At 50.2% G+C, this 12249-nt stretch overlaps 1 long non-coding RNA gene across 2 annotated transcripts in view; it reads left to right on the plus strand.

Annotated features, from left to right (window-relative positions):
• The first annotated feature begins 451 nt into the window (after positions 1–451).
• The window catches only part of LOC115088695, a 104785-nt gene continuing 92987 nt past the window's right edge, over positions 452–12249 (plus strand). For both annotated transcript variants that reach the window (XR_003855820.1, XR_003855819.1), the window contains exon 1: positions 452–641. This is a non-coding gene — a long non-coding RNA (uncharacterized LOC115088695). The remainder of the gene's footprint in view (positions 642–12249) is intronic.

Consider the following 12249-nt stretch of genomic DNA (forward strand, 5'->3'; position numbering starts at 1 on the left):
TGTGTTGGTTGCTAAGGAGAAAGAAGAAAGCTAGAGATTCACCCAGGATGTGAAAGCAACAGGATATGAGATAGAGGAAGAGTGAGGAACTGAAACCTTTTTTCAGGTTTCAAGAGAGAGAAGATTGGAGTCCAAGAGATTTCCCCAAGATCTTAAAGCAAAAATGGTTGGAGAGCTGGAGATTCCCCCTGGAACTCACAGAAGGCAACTCAAGCAGTTGTCATAGAAGTTTTCAGGAAGAAATTTTGAGAAGACTTTTTAGATTTTGATTGACTGGTTCCTGAGGGAAGGGCATAAGCCCCCATATTCCAAAGGACTGGGACAGAGATCAGTTTGCCCAATCGACAAGATAGCAGATTGGGTGAAGAGAAGGATGTAGACTTTTGAGCCACTAACTGAAAAGACTTGTATTTTTTGAGTTTTGGAGTACAGTTGAAGAGTTTGACTTTTTGGATATTGTTGCTTGGGGATATTTTTCTTCTTTTGACCCAGTTCATGCCAGAATTGGAACTCCACTCTAGTTAACCCAGTCTGTTAACCACTAGTGAGATTTTCAATCAGGATGAAGGTGCAAGAGCAAGAAAGGAAGTGAGCAGAGTAAGGATGGACAGAGAAACCATTATTTTTATTGATCATTGGAGGTATGTTGATTCTTATTTTTATCATCTTGACCTGGATCCTCTTTGTTAAGTTAAAGACTTTCTTTTATTTGAACACCAACTACAGACTCCAGTGTTTTCATTGAGTTTTATCCAAGTGTGGATTTAATGGGGATGGATGGATCCTTTTGTGATTCTTGGTTTCTTCCTGTGGTGGTAATTTTGGCTTCCCTGCTCTTACTTTTCAGTATCTGGCACCTGCTAGAATTATTTGATATAGAGTGTGAAGTGGTCACTAGGAATGTGCAGGGAAAAAAAAATTGTTTTTGTTTTCGGCTCATTTTCAGGAGGCTTTTTTCCCCATAAATTCCGGTTTGTGGATTGTTTGATTTGTGTGAAAAAAAGAATCAAGTAATTAACCCCCCCAAAATGGCCAAAAAATGAAAACTAGGCCTCCATCCTCCGAGAAAAATGCTAGGGCCAGGATCCCCCCGGCTACCACTTACCTGGTCCGGTGGGGATCTGCAAGAGGCAATTAGGCCAAAGCCTCGGACTTGTGTAGGCCGAGGCTGCGGTAGGTCACCGTGGCCTAGGCCTAGTCAAGGCCAATGCCTTGGCTTAAGCCGGAGCCCAAACCCATGATCAATGCTGTGGCACAGCTTGGCCCAAAGGCTAGGTCCTGATGCTGGAGCCAGACTCAGGCCCGACGCCATGACCTGATCCAGAGGCTGGGTCCTAATGCCAGGGCCTCGGCCTAGGCCAGGGCTCGAGCCAAGGCCTGATGCTGCAACCCAACCCAGAGGCTGGGTCCTGGCATCAGGGCCTCGGCCAAGGGTCAGACCTAGGCCTCAGTATCCAAGCCTGGGAGCTCAGAGGTCCATTGTCTTCTCTCTTCGGCTCTTCAATGCCAAATGATGGCGTCTGCTGGAATCACACCACAGTTAATCAAGTCTGGCATAGTCAACCCAGCGGACGGCATTGCCGTGCATCAAAATGGTGCTGTACGCTGGGATGAATACATCAGTTAATTAACTCTGGCCCAACCCCCAGTGGATGCCGTCATTTGGCATTGAAGAGAGAAGACGACGGACTGTGGAGCTCCCAGGCCTGGATACTAAAGCCTGGGTCTGACCCTGGGCCGAGACTCTGGCGTCAGGACCTGGCCTCCGGGTTGGGTCGCAGCATCTGGCTTAGGTCTGGGCTGAGGCCCCAGCATCGGGTCCTGGCCTCCGTGTCGCTTCGTGACGGGGCTGGGTCCAGGCCCTGGCCCTGGCGTCAGGACCTGGCCTTTGACGGATACATGATGCATCAGGTAATTTGGGGTTTTTTGTTGTTTTTTTTTTTATTTTTGAGGGTCTCGGCCAAGGCTCTGGCATCGGTCTGTGCCTCTGCCAAGACCCTGGTGTTGCGCTTGGACTTAGGCCACAGTGCCTGCTTTGGAACTCGGCCTCTGTCCTTGGCGAGGCCCTGGCTTCATGCCTAGACCTAGGCCTGAAAAACAAAACAAGGTTCATTTCATTGGGAGGGGGGGGGTCCCCTATTCGGTTTGGAGCCCCCTGAATGAAACAAATTAGCCTTATATTTTGCATTTTCATTTTAAACGAATGCACATTCCTATTGGTCATGGAGATAGTGATAGACAGTGCCAGGGGCCCCAGAAGAGAAGTCTTCCTCCCTGTCTGGACCTGAATCCAAACTGTAACACCCCTGGTCTAGAATAAAGCACCAAAACGGGGACCGGCTACATATAATTACATAACATAATAAATGATGGAATATAAAGCCCAGATTAGCCCATCTAGTCTGCGCAGTGCATTTATTCACATTCGCTAGGTGAGCATATACATTTGTATATGCAACCAACACTAGCTTTTCCCCACAACTTTTAACTTACTTCACAACCCTTTTCATATCGCTGCTCACCATATATGTCTAAAGCAAATATTAATATTTTTTCTCTTAAAAATACAGTATCAACTCATTTTTACTTTATTTTAATGTAATCAGGAACTAAGAAAATAAAAAAGGAAGCATTTTTCATCTCCGAAGCAGCTGTGTATAACCTTAGAGACAGGAAACTGTAAACCTGAAGTTTTATTTTTAAGTTGGACAGTGCTGGTTTGCTTCTAAGCAACTTGGCACAATTTAGAAAATTCCTGGGCTGTGTACATGGACAAATATATTAGGAGATGTTCAGCCTGTAACTTTTAAAAATATTCTATCTTTTACTGTCCCTTCTGCTGAAACATTTCCCTAAAGATAGCACCTCCCCCACCCCCCCCCACTGCACTCCCCTCCCCCACAAAAAAAAAATAAATCTCCCAGCCTAAGGTTGACAATTCAGTTGGGAAAATAAATTGACCACATTCTCACTTCCTTCAACGACCCCTCCTCTTCTGCAGGATGGGTTTCCCTTTCAAACAAGAAATCACACCTGAGGAGAGGTAGGGGCTGCCTAGGGACTATGAATGCATATTGGCTCATAGTCCCTATGTTTTGGACACTGAAGCTGCAGTTGGGTGTAATTCTTCATAGTATCTGAGCCCAGGGCTGCCCAGTGAAGCTGATGGTTCACAAGCAATGGTTGCAAGGCTACAGTTTGATTTGAAACTAAAGTTCTTATGGCAGAAGGAGACTGGTGAGGATGAACTGGGATTGGGGAAAAGAATGAATTGTGGGATTTTGAATGCTTCTCTGACTTTTGTTTTGTCCACAAGAGTCCTTTATCATGTCCACATTAACTTCTCCTCTCTGGACATTTAAATAAGAACAAAAAGAACTTAAGAAATTGCCATGCTGGGTCAGACCAAGGGTCCATCAAGCCCAGCATCCTGTTTCCAACAGAGGCCAAACCAGGCCACAAGAACCTAGCAAGTACCCAAACACTAAGAAGAACCCATGCTACTGATGCAATTAATAGCAGTGGCTATTCCCTAAGTCAACTTGATTAATAGCAGTTAATGGATTTCTCCTCCAAGAACCTTCTGGCCAGTCATATTCACAACACACTTTGTTCTGTTTTTCCTTTTAGCTAGGGGCACTGTAATTTGTGTTGAGTTTAGCACCCTCAATCATTTTCAAAAGTTAGATCCTGTGCCCTTGGGCTCAGACGATGGCTTAACTGAAATACCATAACAGCCTCTACCGGATACCCTGGAGCACACATCCCCTCCGGAAGGTCTCACCTATTAAAAATTTGTTGAGAACTTAGGAGCAGCACCAGGTATTCATGTTCATAAGGATAAAGACCATTGTACAGAGCTCCTTAGAATACTCAGATTTCTGGATACACCGGCGGAGCCCTGCCGTCTCACCAGCTTATGACATTCTTAAGGTACTGCTCATGAAATTATGGGACACACCAATTTCATGTTTCCCTAAGGCTCGAAAATTAGTCCTCAAATATAGAGTCCAACTAGGCTTCAGCATGGTTCTGTTGCCGCAACAGTCTGTCAGAAGGGAATCTGCTATGAAAAAAAGCAATGAAAACTCGTATTCGTTCTGGTTCTCCACTAGTCCAAGATCACAAACGTTTGGACAATTTTGGCAAAAGGCTAGCTCAAAGCGCAATGCTTTCCACTCGCATCGCTGTCCATCAGTACTGCATGGCTCGATGCCTCCATTATTGTCTTCAGAAGTTGAAGTCGCACTTACCTTCCTCCAAACAGAACACCTTCTCTCAACCATTCTGGAATGCAGAAGAATTCAGTGTGCGAATTGTTCGATTCTTTTTCTTGTACCTCTGCAGTTTCTATTTGGGAGCGCGACATATGACATGGCTATTGTTGTGATTTCAGCTGCTGTGCAGCCTCACTGTACCTTATCGATGACACCGCCATAGCAGCAGAGGCCTCCAGTGAGCCCTGCTCTGAACTCTTCTTACTACCTTGTAACTGGTATCATGCTTCAACCTGTCTTGCAGCCTCCGCTCTATCAGGGGACCTCCATGAGCACACTCTAAGCTGTCCAGGCCCCTCCTTCCTGCCTGCACCACACCCAGACCCCAGCCCTACTTAACCCTGTCTGTTCCTTGCTTTGATGCTTCTCATCCAGTCTCCCTTGGTTCCTTGCTCTAGCCACTTTTCAGCAGGGTTTTTTTGGGGGGGAGGGGACTGTCCTCCCCCCATGACCACTTTTGATTCCCCCCAAGTGCTGCATCCAGTTCTTTTCCCCAACTAAAGGGCAGGCAAGTTTGCTTTTCCTCTCCCCTCCTTTTTCCACTTAGGTTCCTCTCCTCTTCCTTACATTTTTTTTAGGTGTGTTTGTACCCCTCCCACACCACACCTCCAGGATGGAGGTGGAGCCCAGTGCTGCTGCACAACCTTCCCTTCTTCCCCCCGCCTCCCTCAGACCACCAAGGCCAATGAGGCCTTCAAGCAAAAGGGAGGGATTGTGAGGGAAAGGTTAGCAACAAGCAACTCCAACCACGACACCCCAGCCCCAGTGTGAGGTGGGGTGGCTAAGTCTGCACCCCCTTCTCCAGTACTAACCAACCCCTTCAGCCCCTGGGTGAAGACCCCCACCGCTGTGGCCACAGGAACAAATATGCTGAGAAGAAAAAGAGGAAGGCGAATCACGCCACATCCCCCCACCTTTCTGATGGGACTGGGGGGAGGGGAGGACACCCACAGGCCCTCTTCCCTCCTCTCCCCCTTCCTCTTCCTTCTTTATGCCCCTCACTAGGGCCATCACTACAGAGGGAGATGTCTCCATCATCTATCATCCTCCCCTAAAGATGAACGCCCGCTAAGCGGGCATGCGGTGCCATTGGAGGCAGTGCCTCCACTGCCGGTATCATCACCACCACCAACTCTTCCACTGCTGGTGCCATTGACACCGCCACCCGTCCCCTGCCCAGACAGGTTCCGACCCGTCGATGGACCTGTACTCGACAGATGGTCCTCCAGCCTCACCCTCAAACACTTGCTGTGGCAAGCGTCACATGCTGGCTTCGCCTGACCCCCTCTGCTATAGCGCTGCCCTGGCCAAGCTGGTTGGTCAAATAGATCATAGTGGTGGGGAAAATGAACGTCAAAGATGTTATTTTCATCAGGTCCCTCTAGAAGGTCCATTAGGCTGTTGAGGAGGGGCTTGTGGTGATAGAGGGGTATTCCACCAAGAGGAACCAATAGTGGGCCAGGGGAGCAGAGTGGTTTTTTTTTGAATGTACCACCTTGCCTCCCGGAATCCCCCCCTCAAGCTCCATCTTGTTGAGCTGGGGGCATTTACCATCCCTATCACTGCCTTCCCTTCAGGTCACTGAGAAAGGGAGCTGCTCCACATAGCCTCCTTCCGGAGGCAGGCCTGGAGGAACCTGCTTGAGGATGTGTTGCGATCCCCCCTGCTGCTGCGCTACAGGAGGTCTCTTACCTTCCTCCAGAGGCCGCTTTGAAGCCAGGGCCTCGCCTGCGCATCATCCAGGACTTGCTCCAGGGCCTGAGAGGCCTAGCTGCTCCTGAGGCATGCCGGTGGCTTGCAGCCTCAGTGTTTGGACTTCCTGTTGGGCGACGCCCTTCCCTAGGGGCTGGCCCGCAGCTCTCTACCCTAGTTATAGGACCAGCGGTGGGCGGTCCTGGCAAGCTCCTCCCAGGGAGTTGCCTCCTACCTCCAGTATTTAAGGACTTTCTGTTCACTGTGTCTTGGCCTTGGATCTGAGCATTACAGTCGCCTGTAACCTTGCCGATCCAGGTCCTCCATGTTTGATGGCGCCTTGTCCTGTCTCTGCTTGATGTTCCTGATGTCCAGTGTCTCTGCCTTGATGCCTGTCTCTGACCCTGCCTAGATGTTTGTTCCTGTGCCTGCCAGCCGTAAGGGCTTCGGATGTGAGTTTCCCAGCATCGGAGTCCTGTTCGCCTGGGTCTTCCCCGCGCCCTCCTTCTCAGCGTGGTCCGCGACCAGCCTCCCAGGGCTGTGTAGGGCGCGTCTGGGACAGGGTGGTCCGTGACTCAGTCCCACGGGTGGGCTGAGTAGGGCGCCCTGATGGACAGTGCAATGTTCCCGTCCAGCCTTGTCTCCAGTGTCTGCTTCAGCCCGTACCCTGATGTCTTCCTCTGCCAGCCGAGGGGGCTTCGGATGTGAGTATCCCAGCATCGGAGTTCCTACTCGCCTGGATCCTTCTAGTGTCTCGCTTCAGCCCTTGTCCTGATGTCTCCGTCTGCTTCAGCCTGCTTCTGCCCTGTCTGATGTCGTCTGTTTAAGGACTCTGTCTGCCCTCGCCTCTGTCCGGCCTGCTGCCCATTGCCGTTCCCTGCGGCAGGTCCGAAAGGGCCGGGAACAGTTGGAGGACCGTTCATTAGTCAACTTCCCCGTGTTGGCTACCATGGGCATGCAGGTCCGGCTGAGGGCCGGACTTCCTGCTTCTGTTCCTGCCTGCCTGGCTCACCATGCCTGCTCAGCTCACCTCCCACGGTGTGGCCTTGGGCTCCTCCTGGGGTCCTGCCGTGGCCCAAGGGCTCACCACCCGCCCGAGACGACCGCGCCCGCGCGCGCTCGTAACAGGATGGGGGAGAGTCCCAGGGATGGAGGATAGTTCCATTCCAAGGGGGGAATTTCTGAATCTACTGGTCCATGGAGGAGGCTTGGTGTTTCCATTGTTGCAAGCTGGAGCACTCCCACCTACTACCGAAGAAGACCCATAAGCTAGTAAACTGGAAGTGGGGCTTCTCGGAGGTGGGCTTGAAGGTCGGTCGCGTGATGGTGAAGCTGTATCCATTCAATGAAGAGATTCTGGATCTTCTATGGGTCCCAAAGGTGGATGCGGCAGTGTCTGCTGTGACTAAGTAGACGACAATCTCAGTGGCAGGGGCTGCGGCTATGAAGGACATTCAGGACCGCAAGTTGGAGATCCAGTTGAAGCAGATGTTTGAAGTCTCTGCCTTAAGCCTGAGAGCGGTGATTTGTGGCAGCATGATGCAGATAGCCTGTTTGTGCTGGGTCCAGAAGGCTCAGGAACAGGCTTCGTCTGGCCATTTAGCCCATTCAGTCTGGAAGCTGGAGTGGCTTATGTGGCGGGTGCGCTCTATGACTTAGTTTGTACTGCAGCCAGGAGCATGGCTTCTGTGGTGGCAGTCTGTAGGGTTTTATGGTTGCATAATTGGTCTGTGGACGCCTGGTCCAAGTCCCAGTTATGTAATCTCCCCTTTAAGGGAAAGCTCTTGTTTGGGGAAGATTTGGATCAGTTGATGAAGACTTTGGGGGAGTCCAAAGAAAATAGGCTGCCAGAAGATAAAAAGAGTGGCAAGAAGGTTTTCCCGCCTCTGTCCCATTTTTGGGATTCAAGATTATTTCGTTCCGGCAAGAGTTCCTCTGCACCAGGACTGAAGCAGAATCATGGCAGGCAGCAGTCCTTTCGAGGGATCTGCAGATCTGCCAAAGACAGTGCCGGTCAAAGGACTGGTAGAGGAAAGTCGTCCCAATGATGCCAGAGGCGCCTTTTTCTCCATGGAACCAGTAGGGGGCAGGTTGTCACTATTTTTTCAGGGAATGGGCCAGTGAGTGCTGGAGGTGGTAAGAGACAGTTGTGCATTAGAATTTTTGCCCACAATCAGGGAAGCCTTCCTAGAGTCCCACTGTGTGACTCGAAGCAAACGGGAGGCAGTTCAGAGGTCTCTCAAAGATTACTATTGCTGGATGCCAAACAGGGTCAAGGAAGGTACTCCGTTTATTTTGTGGTTCCCTAGAAGGAAGGCTTCTTTCGGCCCATTCTGGACTGAAAGGTGAATATAACCTTGCAGGTTCCACGTTTTCGGATGGAGATGCTGCGCACAGTGATAGCAGCTATTTGCAAAGGAGAGTTTCTGGTATCTTTGGACCTGACAGAGGCCTACCTCCATATTCCCATTCGAAAGGATCATCAGAAGTTTCTTTGGTTCATGGTGCTGGGGCAGCATTTTCAGTTTCAGGCCCTTCCCTTCGGGTTAGCTACAGCGCCATGCACTTTCACGAAAGTGGTGGTGGTTGTGGTGGTGACAGCCTTATGGCAGGAAGGAGTCTTGGTTCACCATATCTGGACAATTGCTCATCCAGGCAAAGACTGAGGCGGAGTGCGGTCGCTCCATTCAGAGTGTGATGTTCCAGTTGCGCTGTCTGGGTTGGGTGATAAACATGGCAAAGAGTCATCTGGTGCTGACCTAATCTTTGAAGTATTTGGGAGCACGCTTCGATACTCGGACAGGCATGGGTTTTCTGACTGCGGACAAAGTGTCAAAGTTGCAAGCACAAGTGCAGCGTCTGCTCCAGCTACTGAGGCCAAAGGTCTGGGATTATCTCCAGGTTCTGGGCTCTGTGGCTTCCACGTTGGACTTGGTTTTGTGGGCCTTTGCTCACATGCGTCGTTTGCAGAGGGTGCTGTTATCCAGATGAAATCCTGTGTCAGAGGAGTTTCATCTACCCTTGCCTTTTCAGGGAGAATCCAGATCCAGTCTCTCGTGGTGGCTCTGCTGTTCCAGTTTTGGAGAAGGAATTGGATCTGGAGGCCCCGGATTGGGTAGTAGTGACCACCAACGCCAGTCTCAAGGGTTGGGGGCGGTGTGTAAGGGGCGATCTGTGCAAGGACTCTGGTCATCAATGGAGATGGTCTGGTTGATCAATTGCCTAGAGCATAGGCATTTCGCAGAGCCCTGGATGCCGTTCTGCCCTTGGTGAAGGGTCACATGGTGAGAATCTTCTTGGACAATGGGACAACGGTGTCTTACATCAATCGTCAGGGAGGTATGAAGAGTCAGGCAGTGGCTCTGGAGGCTCAACAGTTGTTCGCTTGGACAGAGCATCTTCTTGAAGGTGATGATGTAGTGGGAGTGGACAATGTACAAGTAGACTTCCTCAGCAGGCAGCAGTTAGATACGGGGGAATGGGAATTATCCCCGAAGACCTGGATTGCCTGTGTGCCAGATGGGGGGTTCCCCAGTTGGATCTAATGGCAATGAAGGCCAAAGTGAAGGTACAGAGGTTCTTCAGTTGCAGGAGGGAAGTCGGGGCAGAAGGGCTAGATGCTCTAGTTTGCCCGTGACCAACGGGGTTCCTCCTGTATGTGTTTCCTCCTTGGCCTCTGGTTGGTGGCGTTTTGCGAAGTGCAGAGGCGCATCCAGGCCAGGTGGTTCTGGTGGTTCCGGAATAGCAGCGACGGCCATGGTTCACGGATCTGGTGGGTCTCGCGTTAGATGCTCCTTTTCAGTTGGTTTACCTGGCAGGGTTGCTTCAGCAAGGTCCCATATTTTCCAATCGGGAGGATCGCTTTTGTCTCGCGGCTTGGCTTTTGAGAGGTGACGGTTGTGCTTGAAGGGTTATTTGGAGACTGTCATTTCCACGTCGCTCCAGGCTAGACGCCCTTCTACATCTCTGGCTTACATTCGAGTCTGGAAGGTGTTTTGCTTTTTGGTTCCTTCAACAGCTTCTGGATCCCCTGTCTCTGAGCATTCCGCACATTCTGGACTTCTTCCAGCAACGGCTGTCAAAGGGTCTGGCTTACAATTAGCTACAAGTTCAGGTGGCTGCCTTGGGTTGCGGGAGCAGGGCAGGTCTTTAGCTTCCCATCCAGATATGGCTCATTTTCTCAGAGGAGTCAAGCATTTACAGCCTCCAGTTAGAAAGTTGTGTCCAGATTGAAATCTCAATCTGGTCCTTCAGGTACACTGTGAGACCCCCTTTGAGTCTGTTATGGTTTTGAGGTGTTGGAGTGGATTCTTGGGTACTGTGGTGATAACCACTCCCATGGGGAGGAGCCCCATGAGGAACCGCAGTACTAAGCTAGACTCAGAACATGCAAACAGATTTGTCTTTATTATACATTTGAATGATACCACCAGAGGTGGCAGTAGTGAGGTGATCCAGTAGTAGCAGTCCAGGGGCCCTCAGCAGAGGAGACCCGTCCCACAAAGGTAGATGTTAGCAGCACACGGTAGTATAGGGAGTTCCAAGTGCAGGTTCCCAGTGCTGAGCTGTAGATGAGACAGACTGACAGAGGTTAGATTACTTAATAAGTTGGTAGCTGTATAGATGGAGATCCCAACAGGCAGAAGTAGTTGGATTGCAAGTACCAAGGCAGGGAGAGCAGGCCCTTGAGGAGTGAGTACCTGGTATCCCAGATAGGAACCTGAAAGAAAGCAAAGGGCCCCCGAGGAGCGGGTACCCAGGTTAGAGGAATAACCCTGAAGGGCAGAAAGAGCTTCCAGCGGCAGCACGGAAGTGGCAGAGTAGCTTAGACCGGAGGCGAGTCCAATCCTTGCTAACTCAAATTGTTAGCAAACGAAGAGCAGGCTAAATACCCGGATGGCGTGACGTCTCTCGAGCAGGATGCCCCCGAGGTTCCCGCCATGACGTGGATAAAGATGTGGGTGGCGTGCGCGCGTGCACCCTAGGAGGCCATCAGGAGAAACATGGCGGATAGCCTTGCCATTGCTGTTTCGGGGATGCCGGAGAGAGCGGCAGCCATCTTCCCAAGGCTAGAAGAGAGAGCAGGAAGAAAGGTGAGGCACAGAGGTTGAAGCCGTCTGAGACCGGACGCAACAGAGTCCTTAAGGGGAGCATCGTTGAAGGATCTGACGTTGAAGGCTGTTTTTCTGGTAGCCATTTGTTCAGCCAGGCAGATTTCAGAGATGCAAACTTTATCTTGTAGGGATCCCTTCCTCTGGATTGAGTCTGTCAGGGTGACTTTGTGGACAGTGCCATCCTTTTTGCCGAAGGTAGTTTCCTCTTTTCATTTGAATCAGTTGGTGGAGCCTCCAGCTTTTCCGGACTGGTCTAGGGTGTCTCTTCCAGAGAGGAAGCTGCATCTTTTGGATGTATGCCGGACTCTGTTGCGGTATCTGAAGGTTACAAATTCCTTTCGGCGTTCGGATCACCTCTTTGTACTGTTCGAAGGGGTGAACAAAGGAGCTAAGGCTTCAAAAGCGACGATTTCTTGCTGGTTGAAGGAAGCTATTACTTCCGCTTATATTTGTAAGCATTTTCTGGTTCCCATAGGATTGTGAGTGCATTCTACAAGAGTGCAAGCAGCATCCTGGGCAGAGTGTCAATTGGTTTCTCTGCAGGAGATATGTCGAGGAGCAATGTGGTCAATGCTTCATACTTTCACCAAGCATTACCGATGTGCAGGCACAGAAAGATGTGCCCTTTGTTGAGAGTGTTCTGCGTGCAAGTCTTTTGGGATCCCTCCCAGTTTAGGGGTGATTTGGGACCTCCCACTTGTCTGGACCGATCTGGGTATGAGCAGGAAAGGAAAATTGGTTCTTACCTGCCAATTTTTGTTCCTGTAATAGCATAGATCAGTCCAGAGACCCAGCCCATTGTTACTGCCAAAAGACTGAATATCCTGGATGGGATTGCAGAAAGTTTCCACATTGTAAATAAATTGATTGGGTTATTTGTTTGTTTTTTCTAGAATCTTCGATGACACCAGGTAAGTGGGGGGTGGGGGTTTCCAACTCTGAATTCCCTGTTTGTCCTGAAAGTTAGTTACTTTTTAGCTTGGGTATAGTTCGGACTCTCGGTTATGTAGCAGTGCCTAACAGTTTTGTTCTCTGCCTCCATCTGCTGGTAGGGATGCATAACCCACTTGTCTGGACTGATCTGTGGTATTTCAGGAACGAAAATTAGCAGGTAAGAACCAATTTTCCTATACAGCACGAGAATCACAGTCGAGGAGCGACATCCG

This window comes from Rhinatrema bivittatum, chromosome 3 (assembly GCF_901001135.1).
Source record: "Rhinatrema bivittatum chromosome 3, aRhiBiv1.1, whole genome shotgun sequence".
In the NCBI taxonomy this organism is placed as follows: domain Eukaryota; kingdom Metazoa; phylum Chordata; class Amphibia; order Gymnophiona; family Rhinatrematidae; genus Rhinatrema; species Rhinatrema bivittatum.